Source organism: Hevea brasiliensis, chromosome 4 (genome assembly GCF_030052815.1).
Source record: "Hevea brasiliensis isolate MT/VB/25A 57/8 chromosome 4, ASM3005281v1, whole genome shotgun sequence".
NCBI lineage: Eukaryota > Viridiplantae > Streptophyta > Magnoliopsida > Malpighiales > Euphorbiaceae > Hevea > Hevea brasiliensis.
In genome coordinates this window covers 101,192,098-101,217,462 of record NC_079496.1, presented here as the reverse complement: position 1 = coordinate 101,217,462, position 25,365 = coordinate 101,192,098, and the positions used below count along the sequence as shown (strand labels likewise).

Sequence of the window (25,365 nt, the reverse complement as noted above, 5' to 3'; positions counted from 1 at the left end):
ATTTAAATTTTGAATTAATTTCATTTCAATTATAAACGATCATTAACTGGTCTACCTATGTGTCATATTAATCCCTTTTTTTTTAGAAAAATGCACCTTGCATATGGCACTGATACACAAGTTGTGCATTGTACTTTTTATAGTTATCCTTAGTTTACATATCTAGGATAGTTATTAAACCCAAATCGAACTTACTGGTTGAATCAGGAAATCAATAAATTGGCTATCAAACTAATTCGAATTTATAATTGAACCAAATAAGAAAGCAATCTAGTATGACCCGGTCAACTTAGTGGTTGAACTAGTGTGACCCAGTGTGACTCGATTGACCTAACCGATTCAATTATTTAATAGAATCTCTTTTTAGTGTTGATATAGAGAATTAACTCAAAACCTTATAAAAATTTTATTTTAATATATTTCTTTTTAACTTATACTTAATATTTTATAAATATTAAGAAGAGAATTATATATTTATAAAAAAAATTTTATGCATTATATTACTTAATACCTTTTACATAAAATTTAAAAATATTATAAAAATTTTTGTGAATATAATTTAATAAATATTAAAGTTTTATTTTAAGTAATTAAAAATTAATTAATTATATTATTTATTTATATTAATAAGTATTATATTTAATTATTTTTAATTATCTTACATATATTTAATTAATCTTTTTAATGGTTCACGCATTGAACTTGAATCACTATCTCATTCACCCTCTTCGCCAGGTTAACTTCCCATACGAATTTAATAACACTGGTCTCTACAGTTTGTCATAAACCAAAATAGCAAATGAATTTATGTTGCCGACTCTGTTTCTATTCACTCTTGCTATTCAACTCTATCTTCGGTCATTTACTCGTCTCCACCGCCTGACCTTTACCCAAATCATAGGTTTGTTGTTGAATATATTTTTTCTAGGGCCATGTGTCTGAATTTGGTGCCTCCATGATTGCTTCTTTGGGTTTTGTGCTTCTCAGATTCTAATCAGTGCTCCTTAATTCGGGAGTGTTATTAGTTCGTTTGTGAAATTATTGTCATGATTTTGAAACATACTGTTTGTGTTTTTATTGGTGATGTTGATTAGATTGGTGAGACTTGATTGCATGTTTTCATGTATGTGTGGGTAAATTAAGCTGTTGCGTACTTGAGTTCTTGAATTTTATGATTTTTTTTACTACTGGTGATTATTAGTTGGTTATTGATTATTAATGGGATACCTTTTTTTTTCTTGATTTTGAGGCTGGGAAAAGCTAATTGAATTCATGTATCTTCTTTTTTATTGCATGAAATTGAAGTATCATGTTGGATCTTTTAGCTAAAGTTGATTTTTTTTTTTTAGGGCAGTTCACGTTGCTGGTTGTTTTAATCTTTTTTATTCATGTTCTTTTATCATGTTGTTTTAAGTTTACTGAACAATATTTTTGCTTTTAAACTCATTGATTTTGGTTTATTAAATGCAATCTCAATTTCTCATTTACAGTTATCAGTATCTTGGTGAATTATTGTAGTAATATGAATCTTTTGCATGGTTTACATTTTTATGCTTATATACTATTAGTGAGGTCTACATAATACCTTCTCTTGATTGCTATGTGGTTTTGAGTTGAAGCACTTTTGTATGTGAAATTGGTTTTCATTTTATAATTTTGCTTCATATGCTCAATTCAAAGAAAGGTGGAGAAATATATTATTAGTAATTTGTCGGATCATCTTATAAATTCTACGAATTACATTGTTGCATAATGATGTTTACAATGCGGGAAAGAATAATTTCTTGAATTTCTAATGCATAAATTTTTAAATGAATTTTAGTTATGATTTTGTGAGCTTATGCCTGGGCTAGGCACATGTGAGATGATGCTTGGGAGTTGCATTGGTGTTCTTGAGCTATAAAGAAACAGAATGAGTTGCAACATTATTAGAAGATGTGATGGCATTTTCATCTAGCAAAGTTACCATAAACATATCACTCATGTCCTAAAATATATGAGCTATTTTTATTTTATTTATTTATGTGTCTTGGGAGTGATTTTCTAGTCAGTGGTGAAACATTAGATGCCAAATCTAGGTGCGGGTAAAGTCTTGAAAGCAGCCACTTCATGCAAAATGCTTAAGTTTAGGACTGTTCCAACTTCCAAGAGCAACTTACTAGAACTGGGCGTAGATGGAAAATGTATCAAGCGATGGCTTTCCATTTTGTATTAATATGTATCTCAAGGAGTTTATTAGTAATTAGTGCATGTCTTTTTATATTTTATCATTTTTATAGGTCCCCTTGCCTTTGCATCATCATAGGAATTATTGAAATCCAGTAACATCTATTGGTCTTGAATCACAATTTTTATTTCTTGTACCTTTTTCCTCTATAATTCTTCATCATAGTAAACTAATAGTTTGTTATTTTTAATAAAAGTGATGTATCTATAGAGGCACAAATTTAAATATAAACTCATTAGACAAGAATGTATTTAGAAAATTTGTCAGAAACTTGCTAATTATGCAGTTTGAGCATGAATGTGGTTTTTTTTTTTAATCAATCTGCTTTCCTTGTGTTTTCTCCTTTTATATGTTTCTCTAGATGTCATCGACTAGTTCTTATTCGAATGAGGGAACTCTTTTTTTTTTTTTTAGGTGAATGTTGATTTGGATATACATATGAATGAATCTTTTTTCTTTTGGCTTCTGAGTTCACTTCTTAAGTTTTCAGCTGTTATCTCTAATTTCTAAGTTCATGGGTTTTGCATGTATAGTTGTTGTGGACATGATTATTGCTGCATTTAAATTTGATATATTAGTTTTCTTTTTTTAAAAAAAATAAAAGTTTTATCAATAAGAAATAATAATTTTGTAAGATGCATCAGATTGAAAGTACATTTTGTGGATGTTTATGGGGGATCTATGCTTATAACTATGGGAATATGACACAACATCTTAAGGATTAATCAAGGATTTCTTAATTCTTATATATGTGTATTTGCTATGGATCTGTACCTATAAATGTGCATTTAATTTCTTTTTTTTTTTTAAGAAGAAGAAGAAGAAGAATTTCCAAAGTTATGTCAACCAACAATTGGATAGTAGCATCTGTCTTGTATAATTAATGTTGATGAAATGTATATCTTAATATATATATTTTTGACCAAATCATAGAATTGGGTCAATGAGTAATAGTTAATTAATATTTTGTAATTTGTATATTTTTGTTAATGTTGATGACATGTATATTTTAGACAGAATTATAGAACCGCATTATAGAGATGCAAAGGGAATTTTTTTTCACCAAGCTAAGGGATTATATTTATTTAACAGAAAAAAATTATAATTTTTAGTGCTTATGTTTTTTTTTTAAAAAAAGTTGTAATGATTATTTTTGTTTATTTAATTTTAATGAGAATTTTTTTTCTAATATTTAGATTTTAGTGGTGCTTCAATCATTTCAGCAAATATAATAATGTGTGGTTCATTATAGATTTTTAGTTTAGTTAATATTATAAAAAAAAAAGGTATAGTTAGTTGGTTGGGTGGCTAGCAAAAGCATCGAATGAAAATACATTTATTTAGTTATAAGCTAAATGAATTTATCCAAATCGACTAATTAATCCATCAAAAACTGTCATCAAGTTGGGTTGTTTGGCCTTGCAAACTTCAATCAACGTATGTAAAATGGTTTGCAGTTGTTGCATCCAAACTAACCTGTTAAAGGGCCTATTAACCTGTCATCTTCTCGATTCAATCCAAGAGTGAGCTTTTGAGTGAGTGTGAGGAAGCAGTCACGGACCCTTCAATAATGAAGCTCCTAGAAGAAGACGACGTCTGTATTTCAATTTTTCTGTTTTCTCGTTTCCTCCATATTGAGATTTTAGCAAAACTGTTTCCTTCTATAATTTTTGTGTTTATAAGATGAAACTATGCATTATGGTGCCAATGTCGAGGCTTTTCAGGCTTCCCTTAATCAGGATATTGGAGGCAATGTGTCATCTTCTCAGCCATCTGACTCTGGTATGGTTGTTGATTTTGACTGAAACCTAAATTTATTTGTTTCATACAAAAATAATAATTTGTAGTTAGGATTTTGCATTTATTTTTGCTATTACTGCTTTTGTTTTTGTTTTGGGGTTGAATACTGTGTTTGGAACAAATTATAAGGAATTTATTTGCAATTTTATATTGTGGGATGGAGCAGACTGTGAAACAGAGAAACAAAAGTGTTAGGATGGCCTAGTTTTTCAAGTTGTCATGAGATTTTTTTTGTTTGGAATCACTATTTCAAGTTGCTTATGGTTGCTTTGAATTTGAGGCATTTGTTTTTGCCACTTTAGGTGTTTTTGTTATTTGAATCTAGCAGTAATTTAGAGTTGTAATTTGGAAAATGAAGCTAATTCATTTTGTTGCAATTCAGAATTCTTTATTTTCTAATTATACTTGTAAAATGTTTTCCCCTCTTTATCATTCCTAATAACAAGCATACAATTTCATAACTAGATAAAAATAACATCTAGAAGTGGTGAGAGAGATTTTGTGAAAGATAAGATCTTAAACATTTCCGTTGAAGGTGTTCGGGCTTCTCATATGTTCCTTATGTTTGATTTCTATTTGCTTACTTGGAAATTATGGTTATTTCACATTTGTGATGCGTGCAACTTAAAATTACAACAGCTTTGCTCCATTAAATCAATTAAACTCCTAGTCAATCATTTTCGAATTGGCAAACTACTACACAAGATGAAAATGCCAATGGTGCAAGCTAGTAACAACAGCAGCACTCATTTGCAATGGAGCTAAAACAGCATGCTTCTGCTGCTGAAAATCAGCAACTACATAATGATGCCACACAGAAACCTAGTTCCTATTATATCAGAAATGACCCCAAGATGATGTTCAAAAAGGGCAGGCAAAATAAGCTCCTTTTCAGACTCCTTGAACAACTAGGATGCAGATTTCTGAAAGAAATCCTATGCCACTTTCTGAACGTGAAAAATGCAAAATCTAGACACTGAATCTCAATACAAGAAAGTGAACATGGTTAATCAACAGACTGTGGGCATGGAGCAACCTGGTATGCCACACTTTACCCCTCTGTAAGATATGACATGATTTCCTAGTATACCTAATAAATTACCAAACTTCGCCTATTGATAATCTATTAAATATACTACAAGGGATTTTGAAAAAACAAATTCATTTTTGAGGTTAGCATGATGGTAAAGGAATTATTTAAGTGTATTCAATTTACGTGCATGTCATAAAACTTATTTAGAATTAATTTAGCATTTTTAAAATTTTGCGAAAATTTTACGTGGTGACGGCTAAAAAAAAAAAAAACAGTTCTTACATTCTGTTAAAAAGCACCTGTAACAGTTTATATAACTCATGCTCAACAATTTCCATCAAAAAGAAATTGATTCATCAATTACATAGTTTGGAAATAATTTAAATGTCTACATTCATTGAAGTAATAAAATTAATATTACAAAAAGTTTCAACCAATCAAATTCAAAAGAAATAATATTACAATAATTTACATTTGATTAAAGTCCTAAAATAATACTACAAATGTTTCTGTACAACTGCTCGAATATAATTACATACATAAAACTACATGATTACATCAAAATCTAATGTACAAGGATATACCTATGATATACCTGAAGATAGTCCCATCATGACTTCAAGTTATAGCCTCAAGTAGTCTTATTCAGCTGCACTATCCTTTCTTTCACCTGCTACAACATACAAAGTTATCGCTGAGTGGTGAATTCAGTGGTCCACAATTAATAATTTATAACTTAATATAAAATATGCTTTGCCAAATCATAGCAAAGAATTTGAAATATTTAAATTTTTAAATAATTCATAAAACTAATGCCAACATTTTTAGTCATACAAAATCTTTGTTTCAATAACATTTTATCAAACACTTATGTTAACCAAAAACTATAATAACAACACAATATTTCTTAATCATTATCCAAATCATTTAGTCATGTTTTATTTTATTTTAAGCAATCATAAAACATATGTTTTCAACCAAATTTTGAATCAAAGTATTTACGTTTCAAGGGTATTGATAATATTCACACAGTTCAGAGCATGACACACCATGATAAAATCAATACATCCTAATAACCAAAGGCTAAAGGGGAATACAAAAGCTAGCTAGCATATATGAGTACTCATCCAATACATCTTCAATTGGCAACACACCTCTCTAGCCAGAGAGAGAAAACTCAACTCCACAAGTGGAGGAGATTATATCTAATATATCCCACTAGGCAAGCTAATGAGGAACACAGATCATATTGCCATGCTAACTATGGTTTCAAAACAATTTCAAAAAAAAAATTCTTTTCAACAAAACACATTTACAATCAATAAACACATTTGTAAAACAATAATCACATTCAAATCATTATAAAACCTAAAAGGGTTGGCAACACATAATTTCACAAACACTTCTAAAATCATTCAAAATCGGCCCACCCCCTTACTACAATGGTATCAAATGGTCAACATCTATCTTTTCATATTCACAAATTCATTTCATAAAATTAAAGTTCACAAATGCAAGGGAAAATCATAACTCATTCATATAAATTCATTCAAATCAATTTCAAAGTTTAAAACATAGAAAAAGGGTTAGTTGTGCACAAACCGTCAATGAACTTCTTTCTTTATGTCCTAAGCCTTTCCTTCTTTGGAAGTCTCTTTGTCCACTAAAATCATACAATTTCTAAGTTTTAATACTCATTCCAATTATCTCCAATAGTTAATCAAATAAATGCCTAAGACATCCCTAAGCAGACATTGAAATTTTAATGTATTCTGGATCCAGGGCAGTTCTAGACTCTGCCTTTGCAACCCCATTTTAACTTAGTTCTAGTCATAATTTGATGAAGTGTTATTCATGAAAATTGTCCCTCTATATCTTTGTTTTATATTTCCAATTTGAATAACTCAATTTGGAGTTCTGGATCTCAAGTTATGGCTAAATTACTAAACACTATTCCATGTGCTATACCCTAAAATTTCATATTTTCTAGATTTGTATCTTAACTTTGCATTTTACATCTGGGCATCTTAAGCTCCTAATTTGGCCCTAATCCCTAAAATAATGTTTTAGGTCTTTGTCTTAGGTTTCTAAATCATTTTAAATTACTTCAATTGGAGTTTTGTAGAGGAAGTTATATCCTAATAACCATTCAGAGGTCATAGGGCTAATTAGCTAAAGAGCAGGAATTTCAAATTTAGGATTCCTGATTTATCCCAATAATTCCCCTACTTTGCCCTAAGAACTGAGTTTTGGTCAAAACATAAAATCTTTAGTTCTATATCTTATGAGAAGTTTGGCTTTTGAATCACCTAATTTGTATTTTGGTAGCCCAAGTTATGACAATTTTGCCAAAACTGGTCGGATGGCTCATTGTTCAGGATTTCCAGGTTAGTCCAGAATCAAGGTAGATTTGCTGGACCAAATTTGTTTAGCAATTTGATCAACTTAGGGTCATAATGCTCTATAGTCTTCATAAGAATTGTTCTCCTATATCTTAGATTTCCATTGGTACAAGAATTACTTAATTTGGAGTTTTCTAGAGTGAGTTATGCTTAATTTACTTAGTACTGTTCATTTAATCATTTTTTTGTTAGGTCTAGAATTACAATTCGAATTCAAGCCAAATTTAGAGCAACTTATAGTCAGTTTTTGGACAAGGTGTCTTCATGACATTTCTAGCATTATGTCTTAGGTTTCATTTGCAATTGGTTTCCCACCAATTGGAGTTGTATAACTCAACTTATAAGCATCTAACTAGACCGGACTCAAGTGTCCAAAATTCCAGCACAATGACACACTACCAATTCATCCATTCCTTTCATCAATTCAGCATCAATTCTTAACCAAAACATACCAAATGGTCATTATTAGACCTTATAAACATCAATTACATAACATACCACAAAAGCCCTAATTTCCTATAGACCCTAATTCTTCATCTTCTCAATTTCATGCAACTCATGCAATTCAAACACACCAATCAAGCATACATCATCCCCTAAGCTTGAATTCAAGTTTAATTTCATCAACTCACTCAAAACCCTAATTGACCTAGGCTGGCCGAAATTCGCTCTTCAAGATTCAAACATGATTTCATTCATTTCTAATGCTAACTCATCATAATTAAACTTAATTTCAAGAAATCTAAAGTAACTAAGCTTGAACATAAACTTACCTCAATAGGTGACTTTTCCAATCTTCAATTCCCTTCCAAGTTTCTTGAATCCTTTGCTTTAAATCTTCTTATCAAAGGTTAATTTGATGTTTCCTACTAATTTTATATGGGAATTTGGGAGTAATTTCAAGGTTTTGAAAGCTTAGGTTAGTGAAAATGGTGGAAGGGAGAGAGCTAAGGGGAGTCGGCCATATGGGAGGAAGATGATAAGATTTTTATTTTGATTTTAAAATTCTTTTTGTCTTATTTATAGAGATAATTATCCTATAATTTAATTAAATTAAAATTATAGTTTTTAATTGTGTTATGCTTGAGTCATTGTAATGTCATAATTCAATTAAAATTTGAGTTTTTTATTTCTTTCTTTTCTTTTCCATACCCATTTCTATATTTTTTTATTTTTTTTCAATATTTTAATCTTATACAATTTAATGGACATTTAAGTCAAAAGTCACCTCTTGAAGTCAATTGACCAAAATGCCTCTTGTCAGGTTATAGTTCATCTTTTTTCCATAATGCCCAATGAGTCCTAAGTTTCTGATTCACTTACTTGTGCTTGTTCCCTTTTTATTTATTTGATTTTCTAGTTCCCAATAATTTCACAATTATCCCTTAACTAAGGATTTCACAGGGTCTCATACGAATTTAAGATAGCAACTGAGTTTGCAGTCACTTCCTGGGTTGGTTATCCATCATCAGAACTCTAGGCTCATTTAACCTAATTATACTTCATTTCTCTTATTTTAATCCAACCTCATTTGATCTTTATCAATTTTATTTATGGCTCTTTTATGTCAATTAAGTATAGTCCCAGACATTCTAACTGTCCGGACAGACACTAGTTACCGGAACAATAGGATGCACGAAACTACTTAGTGGGAGAGTGTTACATGGTAACCTAAAGAATCAAGCCAAGCAGATATCATTTTTGTTATTGTTGCCTGCCTTAAGGTCTTGATAAAGATCGAGAAATGAAACTTTAGACTCTGTTTAACAAATTGAGGGTTGATCTCTCACTTGAATTTCCGTATTCTAATGTCTTTCATGAATTACTGAATTGATTTGAGATTGATTTGATCTTATTGACTCTCTGAAATTATTGAAATAAACTATTAGAATTGCACTATCAGTTATTATTTGCTATATGAAATTTTTTTGTTGATTTTGATTGATTTGTATAAATTGATTTTCTGTTTTGAATTGGTACTTATACCCAGTATCTGTATCTGTTATCTAGCCCAACCGTGTGGACTATCACGGTATTAGGTTGCATTGTTGGGTCATGCATCATTGCAATTTATGGTTTGCATTAGTATCATATGCATTGATATCTGTGAAGGAGGAGGAAAGTATCTAATATCTAGTAGCACGCTTACCATTTGACCTTTGGTAATGTGGGGTATCATCACCCTGGTATACTATACCATAAAATTTTATTGAATGAATTTCTTTTATATATATATATATATATATATATATATATATATATATTATGACATTATTTTATTAATGATTGTAATAACATGAGCATGATTTTATTGAATAGAAAATTTATTGTGAAATTAATCAAGCATCTACCTGTTCTCGTTTCGTTGTGTGCTATAATTATCATTCACTGAGCATTAGCTCAAATCACGTTTTCTCTATCTATTATCTGTTTTAGATTAGTAGAATTCTACAGTTGATCCAAATATTCAGACCATTTTCTGGAGAGGGAAAATCTTTGATTTGTTCTCATGGTATGCCCGAATTCATGTTTCCTCGAGCTAATAATTAGTTTAGTTTATAGAACAGTTTAAGTTTTTATTTGAACTTTGTAAAGACTCTGCAGTTTACTTATGGGATATTCGTGATGTTTATTCAGTATTTTGTTTATTTGGATTTTATCTATTTTTTTAGGATTAGTAAGTGACAATATATTTATTCAAGATACTCTAATAGAGCTTGCATGATTTAAGAATAGTTAAATTATGCGCCGGTCATGACACAAAATTTTGGGTCGTGATAAAGTTGGTATCAGAGCCCGGTTGTGGTCTAGCAAACTTGCGGAGCATAGGATCCTTAACGTCTTTTCAGTTTATCATTGTTTTAGATGTCTGCGTCCTTCGTACTTTTTCACCTGTCTTAATTTAACTCACATTTTCAGATTTAATCCTTGTTTATTAAAATGAATAGGTGTCTGGGTCTGTTAGACGTAAGAGGAGAACTAGGGCTAAGGGTCTTAATGGTTCAAACCTTGATCCAACGGGAGAGGTACCACCTCAAACTATTAATCAGACATCTGAACAGACGCCTATGGCTAAGACTGGGGCACAACCATTCCAATTAGCTACTGTAGCTCAAGCGCTAGAGCTGATCAGGTTACTGTGGCAGATCTGGCAGCGGGATTGCATGCAGTGAATCGTGCTGTTAATACTATAACTGAGTACCTTACATCTCAACCACAGTAACCATTTGTTGGCTCTATTTCAGCACTAGCTCAGGATAGGGCTCGATTCCTAAACTCTACAGACTTTCTCAAGCTAAAACCAAAGGAGTTCACTGGAGAGGATGCATTAGCTGATCCCTTAGATTTTCTAGATGACATGGAGAGGTGTTATGACACTATGGGTTGCAGTAGTGTTAGGATGGTGATGTTGGCAGGAAATCAGCTTAAGGGAGTTGCTCGTGAGTGGTATATCTCTAAGAAGAATGGGTGACCCGAAGGTTTTATCCTCTGGCCTAAGTTTCACTCTCTATTCTTAGAGTGATTTCTCCCTCTTAGTGTTCAAAAGGCTAAGGCTTTGGGGTTTGAAGCCTTGAAGTAAGGCAACATGACAGTTACAGAGTATGAGATGAAGTTTACCAAATTATCTCGCTTTGGTAAACACTTGATTCCAAATGAGGAGAAGAAGGCTCGCAGGTTTGAAAGGGGCTTATGAGATAGGCTAATTGATCGTGTAGCTCCTTTACGACTACCTAAATATGAGGAGGTGGTTGATCAGGCTAGACAGATGGAGATGTATGATGATGAATGTTGGGCTCGTGAGCAGTGCAAGCAGTTTAAGAAAGATAATCAAGATAATCAGTTTAACAGAGGACAGAGTCATCAAGGTTCTTATCAGGGTAATAAGCAGGGTTCTCTGTCTACAGTTGGCAATAGGGCACATCAATATGGAATTAGTCAGGGACGGGAGTAGAGGACTCATACAGGGAATGCTCGGTATAGTCAGATTAGCATTGGGCTTGTTTCCACTCCTTGTCAGCATTGTGGTAAGCCACATAAGGGCACTTGTCATTGTGTCACTGGAGCATGCTTTGGTTGTGGACAGCTGGGACACCGTAGACAAGACTGTCCTAACAGTGATAAAACTCAGGGTGCTGGTTAGGCAGCACATTCTGCTCCCTCTCAGGTTTAGCCAGTTTCACAGTATAGTGGTAGAAGTCAGGGTTTTGGTGGTCGTGGTCAGGGTGGTAGAGGTTCTAGTGGTAGAGGATCTGCTCGAACTCAGGGACAAACATCTGGTGGTAGAGAGTCAAGCTAAGGTTTTTGCTTTGACTCAGCAGGATGCTCAGGCATCTAATGCAATAGTGACAGGTACACTTTCTATTTGTTCATTTGATGCTAGAGTACTATTTGATCTCGGTTCTACTCATTCCTTTGTTTCTTCATACTTTTTCATGAATTTAGTACACTACCTACTTTGTTAGAGTATCCTTTATTTATATCAATACCTATGGGGAACGCAATAGACACTGATATGGTGTACAGGGTATGTATAGTTCACATTGGAGATAGGGAATTAGCTACAGATCTTGTTTCTTTGGATATATTTGAGTTTGATGTGATTTTAGGCATGGATTGGTTAGCCACTTATCATGTTTCATTGGATTGTCATAATAAAGTTGTACTCTTTAAAATTCCTGGAGAGGCAAAATTTTAATTTCAAGGAGATCGTAGTATAGCCTCTAGTAATCTTATCTCAGTAGCGAGTACTAGCCGATTATTGCGAAAGAGGTGTAAGCGGTATCTAGCTTATGTTAGAGACGTTCAGGTAGAAGGTGCAAGTTTAGAGAATGTTGCAGTGGTTAAGGAGTTTCCTGATGTGTTTCCAGAAGACTTATTAGGTTTACCCGTAGAGCGAGAGGTATAGACTTAGTTCTTGGAACTGAGCCCATATCTATGCTACCTTATCATATGGCACCCGCAGAACTTAAGGAGTTGAAGGAGCAGCTACAGGACCTACTAGATAAGGGATTTATTCGCCCTAGTGTTTCTCCATGGGGTGCTCCTGTGTTATTGTGCGAAAGAAGGATGGATCTTTGAGAATGTGCATTGATTATAGGCAATTGAATAAGGTGACTGTGCATAATAAGTATCCTCTTCCACGCATAGATGACATGTTTGACCAACTTCAAGATGCAAAGTATTTTTCCAAAATTAATCTTCGATCTAGGTATCATCAATTGAGGGTCAAGAAAGAAGACATACTCAAGACGGCCTTTAGGACTAGGTATGGACACTATGAATTTCTTGTAATGTCTTTTGGTCTTACCAATGCTCCAACCGCTTTTATGGATCTCATTAATAGAGTTTTCAAGCCTTTCTTAGATCAATTTGTTATAGTGTTCATTGATGATATTCTAGTGTACTCAAAGAGTAAAGAGGAGCATGAGCAGCATTTGAGAATTGTCCTTCAGACCTTACGGGAACACAAGCTATATGCCAAGTTCTCAAAATGTGAGTTCTGGTTAGATAGTGTGGCTTTCCTAGGCCATACAGTATCTAAGGATGGGGTGTGTGTTGATAAGAAGAAAGTTGAGGCAGTGCTTCATTAGCCTAGACTCACAACTGTGTCAGAGATTCATAGTTTTTTGGGTTTAGCAGGGTATTATAGACCGTTTGTTCAAGACTTCTCTCGTATTGCAGCACCTTTAACTAAGTTGACACAGAAGAATGTAAAATTTCAGTGGTCTGAGGCTTGTGAAAAAAGTTTTCAGGAGCTTAAGACTCTTTTAACTACAGCACCAGTGTTAGCCCTTCCGTCTGGATCAGGGGGGTTATGCAGTGTATTGTGATGCTTCTAGGATTGGTTTAGGATGTGTTTTGATGTAGCATGGACGGGTTATTGCATATGCTGCTCGTCAGTTGAAAAGGCACGAGTAGAATTATCCAACTTATGATTTGGAAATGGCTGCAGTAATTTTTGCTTTGAAAATCTGGAAGCACTATCTATATGGTGAGACTTGTGAAATCTTCACTGACCACAAAAGTCTCATATACATCTTTGACCAACGTGATCTTAATCTTAGGCAAAGGAGATGGGTAGAATTGCTGAAGGATTATGATTGCACCATACAGTATTACCCTGAAAAAGCTAATGTGGTGGCTAATGCTCTAAGCAAAAAGTCTTCTGGTAGTTTAGCCCATATATTTACCAAGAGGAGGCCTCTGATTGGTGAACTATATGAGTTGCTAGATCAGGGAGTAGAATTTGAAATCATATTTGGATCATTCTTAGCATATTTTTGAGTTAGGCCTATCTTGATTGATCAAATTAAGGCTGCTCAGAAGAAGGATTCTCAGTTGTGTAAGATTATAGATAGCATCCATAAAGGCCAAGCTCAAGGGTTCATGTTAGATGATGATGGAGTTCTTCGTTATGGCGCTAGACTTTGTGTCCCTAGTGTTGATGAGTTGAGAAGAGAAATCATGGAGGAGGCATATCATTCTGCTTATACAGTACACCCAAGTTCAACTAAGATGTACCATGATTTAAGGGAGCATTATTGGTGGGGTGGCATGAAGAGGGATGTTGCAGAATTTGTTGCTAAATGTTTAACTTGTCAACAAGTTAAGGCAGAACATCAGAGACCATCTGGGTTACTTCAGCCATTACCTATTCCTGAGTGGAAGTGGGAGCACATTGCCATGGACTTTGTTTTGGGTTTACCTAGTACATGAGGTGGTTACAATGCAATTTGGGTGATAGTGGACAGATTAACAAAATCTGCTCATTTCCTTCTATGAAGACTACATATGACTTTGCTAAACTTGCACAGTTGTATATAGATAAGATTGTTAGTCTTTATGATGTTCCAGTTCCATTGTCTCCGATCATGGTACTGAGTTCACTTCCCGATTTTGGAAGCAATTTCAAGAAGCTTTGGGAACACGAGTAGACTTTAGTATTGCTTTTCACCCCCAAATAGATGGACAGTCAGAAAAGACCATATAGACGTTAGAGGACATGCTTCGTGCATGTATTATGGATTTTGGTGGGTGTTGGGATCATCATCTGCCTTTAATAGAGTTTGCTTATAATAACAGTTATCAGGCAAGTATAGAGATGGCTCCATACGAGGTATTATATGGTCGAAGGTGTAGGTCACCAATTTATTGGGATGAAGTTAGAGAAAGAAGGCTTACTAAACCAGAGTTGATACAGTTAACTTCAGAGAAGGTTTGATTGATTCGTAATAGACTTTTGACTGCTCAGAATCGACAGAGAAGTTATGCTAACCCTAGCATAAAGATGTAGAGTTTATTGTTAGTGATCATGTATTTTTTAGAGTTTCTCCTATAAAAGGAATCATGAGGTTTGGGAAGAAAGGGAAGCTTAGTCCTCGTTTTGTTAGTCCATTTGAAATTTTGGAGAGAATTGGAGCAGTTGCTTACCATTTAGCCCTTCCACCTGGTTTTGCACATGTACATCCAGTTTTCCATATTTCTATGCTTAGGAAGTATGTACTAGATCCATCTCAATTTTTGCAACCTCAGACCATACAATTTAAGGATGGTATGTCATATGAGGAGCAACTAGTAAAGATCTTATATCGATAAATTAAGAAACTCTGGTCTAAGAAAGTGGCTTTGGTCAAAGTCTTGTGGCATAATTACTCAAGTAGTGAGGCCACATGGTAGGTAGAATCTGAAATGCGAGCCAAATATCCTCACTTATTTGATTCTTCAGGTTAGAATTTTGTCTGTTTAAATTCGGGAACCTAATTTATTTTAAGGGGGAAAGCATGTGGAAACTCAATATTTTATCTATTTATTTATTTTAATTAGCTAATAATAATTTAATATATTTATTTAAAAAAAAGAGAAAAATTTTATTGGATGACCTACTTATTTATATTTATATATATATTATTTTTGAAATTAAATATATATCTGTAATCTGAACAACTCAGTTCAATAATAACTCTTATCCTATTCTATACTTAATAGAATTCTTGAAATATACATACCCTAATCAACACTTTCTGCTAACCTTTGCTCTCAAAGCCTATTTATCATCGCATTTTTCTACCAAATACTCTCAACAAGTATTTTTATCATCTTTCATTATTATAATATGTGTGTGTATATATATAAATATATAAAAATTTACGATTTATAATCTGATGTGCGAAGAGAATTCATAAATTCTTATTTCTCTATTAATTTTCAAGGAGATTCGAATATTTAATCTGTCAGCTGAAATTGTCTCTCTTTTATTGAATATAACTATTATCTTGGAGGTTTTAGGTGAGTGGTAATTATAGTATATAGCACCGTTTTAGTCCATTTTAAAATTTTTTATCATTAAATTTGTCATTAAATGAAAATTTAAATCAATATTTTAACAATTATTTTACATGTGATTTTCTAGAGTTTTATTTTATTATTGAATTTTATTCCAATTTTGATTAAATAATTGATTTTGTCAATTATCTCTGCATTAGAGCCATTAGGATTCCGGGAACAGGCCTTTAATGTCTTTATATTGATTGATATCTGACTATAAAATTTACCGATGTGTTACAATGAATTGATTTGATCTTATTGACTCTATGAAATTATTGAAATAAACTATTGGAATTGCATTATTAATTATTATTTGCTATTTGAAATTTTTTTGTTGATTTTGATTGATTTGTACAAATTGATTTTCTGTTTTGAATTGGTACCTGTATCTAGTATCTAAATTTGTTATCTGGTCCCACTGTGTGGACTATCACGGCATTAGGTTGTATTGTTGAGTTATGCATTATTGCAATTTATGATTTGCATTAGTATCATATGCATTGACATCTATGAAGGAAGAGGAATGCATTTAATATCCGGTAGCGCACTTACCATCTGGCCTTTGGTGATGTGGGGTATAATCATGCTAGTGTACTGTACCATAAAATTTTATTGAATGAATTTTTTTTATATATATGTTTTATGACATTATTTTATTAATGATTTTGATAACATGAACATGATTTTATTGAATAGAAAATTTATTGTGAAATTAATCAAAAATCTGTTTGTTCCCATTCCGTTGTGTGCTATAATTATCATTCACTGAGCATTAGCCCAAATCACGTTTTTTCTGTCTGTTATCTGTTTCAGATAAATAGAATTTTGTAACTGATCCAAATATTCAGTCTATTTTCTGGAGAGGGAAAATCTTTGATTTGTTCTTATGGTATGCTCAAATTCATATTTCATCGGGCTAATAATTAGTTTAGTTTCTTGAACATTTTAAGTTTTTATTTAAAATCTGTATAAACTCCGCAGTTTACTTATGGGATATTCATTATATTTATTCAGTATTTTATTTATTTGGATTTTATCTATTTGTTTGGGATTAGCAAGTGACAATATATTTATTCAAAATATTCTGATAAGACTTGTATGATTTAAAATATTTAAATTATGCGCCGGTCACGACACAAAATTTTAGGTCGTGATAGTACTACATTCTGTAAGTTGTCTATCAATGATGGGTATCCTTGTTTCTATATTTATCAGGTAGGCTCTCGGATCCCCATATGTAGCTGCTTCTGCTGGAGTTAATGCAAGAACATCTCCAAAGAAACCTTCAATTGGCCAAAAGAAGTCACTTGAAGCACTTGGTTCTTCTCCACCTATGTCAAGGTGAAATAGCTTCTTCTAACTTTCCTTATGCGTTAGGTCCTATAATCTTCAAGCATCAGGCTGTTTGGTAGCAAACAATTGGAAGGAAAGAAGGGGAAAGTTAAAGAAATGGAAACAATGAGGAAAGAAGCAGAAATAAAATGTGTGAGAGAGAGAACTTTCAGGAAATCAAGAATATTCTATATTCAGTAATGGAATCTCCAATACAACTCTTATCAAGCTTTTATACTTATAAAAATGGATCAACAAACAACATAGATAAAATAACTAATCAGTTTACGAAGAAATAAAGTTTTGACTTATTTACTATCCGCTTCAGTAACCAATTCCAGCAGTCAATTAAGCTTCCAACTGGTCTTGAAAATATTGTTTATATGGCCAGTTGATTTTCTTTCATCTTGATTAGTTATTTTACTAAATCATACAATAAGAAGCAAAAATATCTAGGGCCCTTTGGGATCAAAGCAACGAATAACTCAATGATGTCACTACTGTCAGTGGAGTTAATCTAAGGGTTTGTTGCTTGTGTGTGCCGTCAAGTTTGTTCGTGTAGAAGCATGCACTACTGATTATTATACACTCTCTTTATCTGCACAACCTTTTGACTTGTTGCTTGTCAAAAACAGGAAGAGGAAGAACAGCTATTCTCTGGGTCCAAGGAGGAAAGTCGAGTTTCAGAAGATCTCGGAGGGTTGTACAAGAAAACTTTTTGTAAAACAATGGTAAAAGCAGTAGTAGTTCAAATAGTTAGATACAATTATGCACCCAACGTCCCAGGTCCAAACTCTGCTGCCTTAACCAATTTAAAAAGTTTTTGTTGAGTGAGAAAATCATTTCAGATCTTGCCGGATTTCCGTTTCACTTATTATCCTGTCAGTTCAAACTGGTTCTTACCAATTTTCTATGATCAGGGTTTGTTCATCAAATCGAACCGGATCAGGCTACGGTTTCTGGTTAATCCGGTCTGGATTTGATAACCATGATGCTAGTCCTTGATCTACCATGGCAAAAAAAAAAAAATAAAGGAAATTGGATCAATCAAGTCAGCATGCCTTGGCCCCAACAACATTGGCTGCATTTCACTAGGGCTTCTAAAGGGAATTAAGCTTGTAACATACTATTTGTGGGCGATAGGCTGGAGGTTTTATTTTCAGAATAACGAATTCAATGTCAACAGCACTGAATGTGTGCCCTCCAATGGTGTAAGCAGCCTGCATCCCAGTGTGCATTTGGTTAAAATCAGTTTCAATAAGCATAATATTGAAGAGAAATGGACAGGAACTTCCCAGCAAAAGAACTACAACACCAAACCTTCTGCATTAAGGAAAATAATTTAATATCACTTCTTGGAACCCCATATGCTAGAAAGGCCTGAGAAACAGCAGCAAGAAAAGCAAGTAGAAACTATGAGAGTTGTACGAACAGGAAATATCATCATTGAGGAAAACTTTAGTAAAACACTATATCTGCAAATCCACTTGGCCTACAGATGCATTATTAAATGGTTGGAACAGAGGTTTCAAATGTTCAGTTCTTGTACAGGCCCAGTGTCCTAACTCGGTGACATGCACATTAAAAAGAGATAGGTAGATAAGGTTCTAGAAATGGAAGAATATATGAATAGAGAGAGGCCACAATGCACAAATCGGAGAAGTGCTGGATAAAGTGTGGAAGAGGGGAATTACATGCATGATCAAAGCATTTTTTTATCTTTTTGATAAGCAAACTATTTTATATTTATTAATAGAATATCCAGGAAAAAATTAACATATGTCATCCAGCTAAAACCCACTTAGTAGACCTTCGCAATACACCCAACCTAGGACGACAAATGCTAGGTGAAAAAACCTAGAGAAGCATAGTAAAAAACTCAATACACAAGAAAAACCACACCTAAAACCACAATGCAAAACAATTTAGCCAGTAAGAAAAAGCTTAATCATCAAGAGAAAATTAGAAACAGAGCTTAAAAGAGAGACAACGTGCCAGACTTATAGTAAATTGAACATATCAAACTCCTTGAATGCCCAATAAGAGAATTTAAAAAAAAAAAAATCAACAGAGTATAAGGAGAATGCAGCCCAAGAGAATTGCTATAATGACCAAGAATTGTAGAAAGGTTGTTGCACTATCTTGAAAAAATTAAACCGAGGGAAAATCTAGAAAATCAAGTAGTCAGCAGCATCTCCATTGCAATCATCATTGAAAGACAGTAAACTCATGAGCTGAAAATAAAGAAAGCAGTAGCAGCACCAATACAAGAAAAGATAACTAAATCAAATGAAAGCCATAAAATCTGTACCACGATTAAGACCCTGCTTACAAAACTATCGGTCACATAATTTGCTTCTTGAAGAACATGTTTGAAAGAAACACTTGGAAGCACATTAATGAGTTGAACTATTGAGTTAATTAAAGAATTGAATTTACATGTTGCTTAATCCAAATTAGTCACCCATGCAATTGCATTTGAAGTGTTAGATTCTACAATTAGAGAAACAGAGCCACTATGAATTTTTGCCAAAGATAGGGATAGCTCAAGTGCCTTTTGAATAGCTTTTAGTTCTGCTACATTTGAGTCTTCCAAGCCTGTTGGGCAAGAAAACAAACAAATAAAGTTGCCAATAACATCACGTAATATACCACCAATTGCACTTTTACCAGGTTTACCTAATGAAGAACCATATACATTACATTTCCAAACATGTGCAGGGGAAGCAGACCAAAACAGTTGTAGGTGGGATTTAATAGGATTGGTCCAGCATCTAATTGAAGCAAACGACACCAATAGGTCCAAACCAGAGAAAGGAAAGTTCACATCTTATGCTTTCATCCAAATTGAAATGCGATGAAGCACCAACGCAACCACATCAGCAACAAAGGTATCAGATCCATTGAATATCTTTTCATTTCTATCTAACCAGATAGACCACATGATTGCAAAGAAAAGATTATTTCGAAACCATTTTTTAAAGCAACCAAAAGCTAAAGACTTCCATTCAACAAGAAGAAGATTAACAGAATTTGGAAGATAAAACTGAATCTCCCACCATCTTAGAAACCAATACCAAATGCGCCAAGCAAATGGACACTTTAAAAAAATATGAGGTACCGTTTCATTTTCTGCTGAACATCGAAAGCAAACATCTTCAGTGCAAGGAATAAGATTAATAGAATACAAGCAATCTCGAGTACACAGCCTATTATGACAAGCAAACCAGACTAGAATTTTTTCTTTGGGAGGGGCTAAGCCTAGCCACACAAAAGCACAATTATAATTACTCAAAGAGGTGGATTGTATTAAGCCCTTATATAGAGAACTCACCGAGAATTTCCCATTTGTTGTAAGCTTCCATAATAGCTTATCACTCCTAAATTGACAAAGATTAACAGAGTGAAGAAGGCCCATCAAAAGTGCTAAAGACTCGGCTTCCCATGAGAACAGTGCCTGTCTCCAAGAGAAATTCCATTCCCAAACATTGCCAATCTAGCGCCCCATCTCATAAACAAGAGCATTAGGAGTGCAAGATAGATTGAAAAGGTGGCAAAAGTGAACTTCAGTGGGATATCAGAGATCCACTTATCAAGCCAGAATAGTGTTTTACCCCTATTCCCAACTGCAAAGCATAAGTTATCCATGATTGAGAAGCTACTATTAGATGAAGAAACGGGGTGTTGGATATCCTTACACACTGAGGATAGAGAACACCTGTTAGTTAATTGAAGACCATTATCAAGAGAAAAAGGGTATCTTGATCGAAGTACTGAAACCCAAAGTGCCTCAAGCTGTGATTGAAAATGCCACAGCCATTTGAAAAGGAGAGCTGGATTATGTAAGAGAATATTCGAAATTCCCAAACCTCCATTTTCCTTAAGCTTTGTGAGGGTGCTCCAACTCACAAGATGGATCTTCTTTTTATAATCACCACCAACCTAGAAGAAATCTCTAAACATTTTTTCAATCATCTTAGCCACACCTTTCGGAACATTAGAAACAGATAAATAACATAATGGCAACCTGGATAAGCATGATTTGATCAGTGTCAATCGACTAGATAAAGACAGAATTTTCCCTTTCCAAAAGTTGAGTTTGTTGTCAATTTTCTTAAGTACAGGAGTCCATGTAGCTTTTTGCTTCACATTAGCCCCCAAAGGGAAGCCAAGGTAGGACCCAACTTTGCAACATGCTATTGAAGCTGCAGAATTCAGAAAATCTTCATCTAAATTAATTCCAAAGAAAACACTTTAATGGAAATTTACCCTTAAATATGACAGCATGAAAACAACGCAAAATTCTGGCAAAATTAATAATATATTCCATCTTCGATGGGCAAAAGAAAAGCTTATCATTAGCCAACTGCTAATGAACTTTAGCATACCACCTGAACCAATAGAAACCCCTTCTACACTACCTCTTAAACAAGCTTCCTGAATCAACAAACTGAGAGGCTTAATTGCTATAATGAATAGAAATGGGGGCAATAAGTCCCCTTGTCTTAGCCCATTCAACAAATTGAACTCCGAAGTAGGTCTTCCATTAACTAGGATAGATACCCTAGCATGAGAAACATAAGAACGAATCCAAGAGATCCACCTGAACTCCATAGTTTTTTTTGTAGATGATCCCACCTTACCATATCAAATGCTTTCTTGAAATCCACCTTGAATAGAAAACAGCCAATTTTCAATTTTCTATGGAAGTCCACCTTCTCATTAGCAATGAGGAAACTATCCAAAATTTGGTGTCCAGAGACAAAGGCACTCTGGTATGGACGGATAATTTTTGGCATGATAGATTTTAATTTATTGGCTAGAATCTTCAGAACAATCTTATAAAGACCATAAATCAAGTTGATTGGTCTGTAATCTTCTAGCTTTGAGGCCCCCAGTGATTTTGGAACCAATACAATTAAAGATGAATGCACAGCCGTAGGGAGTACAGAGGAGCAATGGAACTCACCTAGTATATGAAAGATCTCTTCTTTGAGGAGCGGCCATGCTTTCTTATAAAAAAAATGGAAAATTTGCACCATCAGGCCCAGGTGCCTTAAAGGAGTCATAGTCCCATATTGCAAATTTAATCTCCTGAGGAGAAAAAGGAATCTCAAGTGCAGAAGCCTCAAAAAGATCCAGATGAAGATACCTCAAATTTGGCGCTGAGCATGAGTGTTGGTAGGATTGGTAGAATCTAGATTTAAAGTGTTCAAACACAGCTTGCCTGATAGCATTCTTCGAAAAGAAAGCAGTACCATCAACCACAATTCTTGTAATTTGTTTTTCTGCCATCGATTACTGCACTATAAATGAAAGAATCTTGTACTTTTATCTCCCAACATACACCATGATATTCGTGACTTTTGCCTCCAAATGCTTTCTTCCCTAGCTGTCCATAAGTGAATCTCCGATTTCAATTGATGGAGATTTAACTCATCTGAAGTCGAGGTTCTTGTTCTGCCACTGATTCCAAATTATCCAATGAGGATTTCAAAGAAGAGAGCTTGTTGCCTGAATGGCCAAACATCTCATTATTCCATACTTTGAGCTTTTGCCTCAAAAAGTTTCGACTTATGCGGAAAAGATGTAGTACCAGCACATTCCAACCAAAAATTTTTTTACAATAAATTAGGCCATGTCCACCAAGCATCTACAAATCTCATCGGCTTTGGACCCCAATTTTGATTACTTGTAGTTAGCATAATGGGATTATGATCGGAAGGCCCCCTAGGTAAGGCAGTAAGCAGAAGATGAGGAAATTGAGATTGTCATTCAAAAGAAACAAGAGCTCTATCAATTTTGCTCACTGCTTGAGAGTTTCTACAAGTGAACAACTTCCCTGACAATGCAACATCAAACAGATTCAAAGCATTGACAAAATTTCTGAAATTTGCCATTCCCTCCTGAAAGAACCTTCCACACCTTCAGTCAGACCTGTGTAACACCTGATTGAAGTCCCCCATTAACAAAAAATTCCCACCAATGGAGCTTAGTTCTTGCAAAATTTCAAACCATAACAGTTGTTGTTCATGGATATCACAAGGAGTGTATAAAAATGCCATCAACACCTCATAGTTACAAGATAAAATGGAACCGGGTAATAATATCCACCTATCACAGCATAAACTTCTTTTAATATCAATAGTTTCTTTGTTCCATATTACCAAAAGGCCCCCAGAAAGGCCTACTGCTTGAATAGAAGTCCAACCTAAATTCCTCATCCCCCAAACACCTCTTATTTCAGAGAAAGAAATAGAATCACTTTTTGTTTCACCACAACATCAACTGAATATTTTCCCAACAAGGCTCTTAAGGTGGGATTTTTTATTTGCACCACAAACACCCCTAGCGTTCCATGTTAAGCGTGAAAATATATTGACATAAAAGATAAGAGTAGATACAGCCAAAGACAACAAATCGAGCACCAATGGAGAAGGAAAACACCCAATAGATATAATAATTAAAGAAAGTTCATTGCAGTTCTTACGGACAAGGTCACTAAAGATATGTCTGGCAAACTGATCTATGAATCCAATGTCATCTCATTCGAAAACTATTCCAAGTTCTTTTCCAGCTACAAGAGTGGAAGTAGCTTCCTTCCTTCGCGAGATTACTGACTCCTTAGAATTTCATCTCAAAATTGAGTTATTCCTTCACATTATCTCACTGTCAGTGGCCACACAAGCGTCTTGTGTGTGAGAGACTTTATCATGTGGATTTTGAGGTTAGGTCTTGGTATGTTTAAGTTTTTCAGTTGATGCTAATTTAGGGTGTTAAGTCCCATAGGTCAATAATTGGTCTTGGTTTTCCACGCTGCTTAATAACTCTTGATACTTTAAAATGGGATAAGGGCATATCAGTATTGATACTGGATTCGAATGAAATTGGGATTTGAGAAGAGTGCCCTTCAGATGAGTTACCTTTAGAGGAACTACCATCAGATGAATAATCAACATCATTTGAGGACTCTACAATAGCTGATGAAAGTTTTGAGCTGACAGGCGCGTGCTGAATATCCAAACATGTAGCGAATTTGGCACTGCTGTGTATAGTTGTCATATTAAATGCCTGATTGGAGAGCTCGAGAGTCCTGCCCTGTGTGCTTTGAGAGTTGTCATAGTCATTACATGTAAAGCCTGTTTTTGGGCTATTACGGGATCCAGATGTCACACGAGTACAAACCAGACCAGACCAGAACACGGGTCATCACTCGGGGATCTAGAGTCCACATCATTATCTTCACCATTTGACATCGAACTAGCATGGCACCTGGAAGAGGAAGGCACTTTGAGCGAAAAACCATTAAGCTGCTGCGAAAGGACTGAACCTGGTACCATTGAAATCCACCTCAATGATTTTGCTTATGCGGCAAGAGGACTCGGTGCAAATCAGTAGTTTCGCTAAGTTAAAACAGACCTTGGACTAAGTTAAGCCATCCGAAGAAATAAAGACCCTACATTTGTTGCCAATCCAAGAAATCTAAAGTCCATAAGTTTAAAGGAATGCCAAAATGCTAGAGCCAAGCTGGGCGCTTTTATGAGTTGATATCTAGGAAGCACTGATTCAACCTGTTAGAAGAAAGAATATAAGTAATGAAACAAAGTATTGTGTATTTATTTATGTCTTATTTATAGAGATATTACATCTATTTATACATGAGAATATGAGCTAATTTAGACAAGAATAATATGAATTTCCTATAATCATGCTAATTGCTGTAATTATGCTACACAAATCTCTTATAATCATGCTAATTGCTGTAATTATACTACACAAATCTTTTATAATCATGCTAATTGCTGTAATTATGCTAACAACCCCCTCAAACTCAAGGTGGTAGTACAGGTGCCAACTTGAGCTACCACCTTGAGTTTGCTTAAGAGATCCTGAAAGCGAGCGGGAGGATGCGTTTTGGTGAATATATCAGCGGTTTGGCTGACAGAAGAGACAGGAATCAAAAATATGGTGCTATGAGCAACATGATGATGTACAAAATGACAATCATTTTCGATGTGTTTAGTACGCTCATAAAATACATCATTATGAGAAATCTGTATGGCACTTCTATTATCGCAATGAAACATTGTGGCAGAAGAATGAGTGACACCCAAATCAGTTAATAACCACCGTAACCAAAGTAATTCAGATGTAGCATCAGCAAGAGCACGATATTCAGATTCTGTGCTAGAACATGCAACAACAGTTTACTTTTTGCTACGCCAAGAGATAACAGAATTACCCAA

General features: G+C 34.2%; 1 long non-coding RNA gene across 2 annotated transcripts; it reads right to left on the bottom strand.

The window, feature by feature from the left end:
• Positions 1-17,558: 17,558 nt before the first annotated feature.
• Positions 17,559-24,491, bottom strand: LOC131179289 (uncharacterized). Of its 2 annotated transcripts, XR_009148274.1 has the most exons (4): positions 19,559-24,491; positions 18,440-18,499; positions 18,247-18,339; positions 17,559-18,125 (listed from the first exon to the last, which is right to left on the bottom strand). It is a non-coding gene; the product is annotated as an uncharacterized LOC131179289 (long non-coding RNA). The 2 variants fall into 2 exon arrangements; XR_009148273.1 differs by having other exon boundaries at positions 17,559-18,339.
• Between the last annotated feature and the right edge of the window lie 874 nt (positions 24,492-25,365).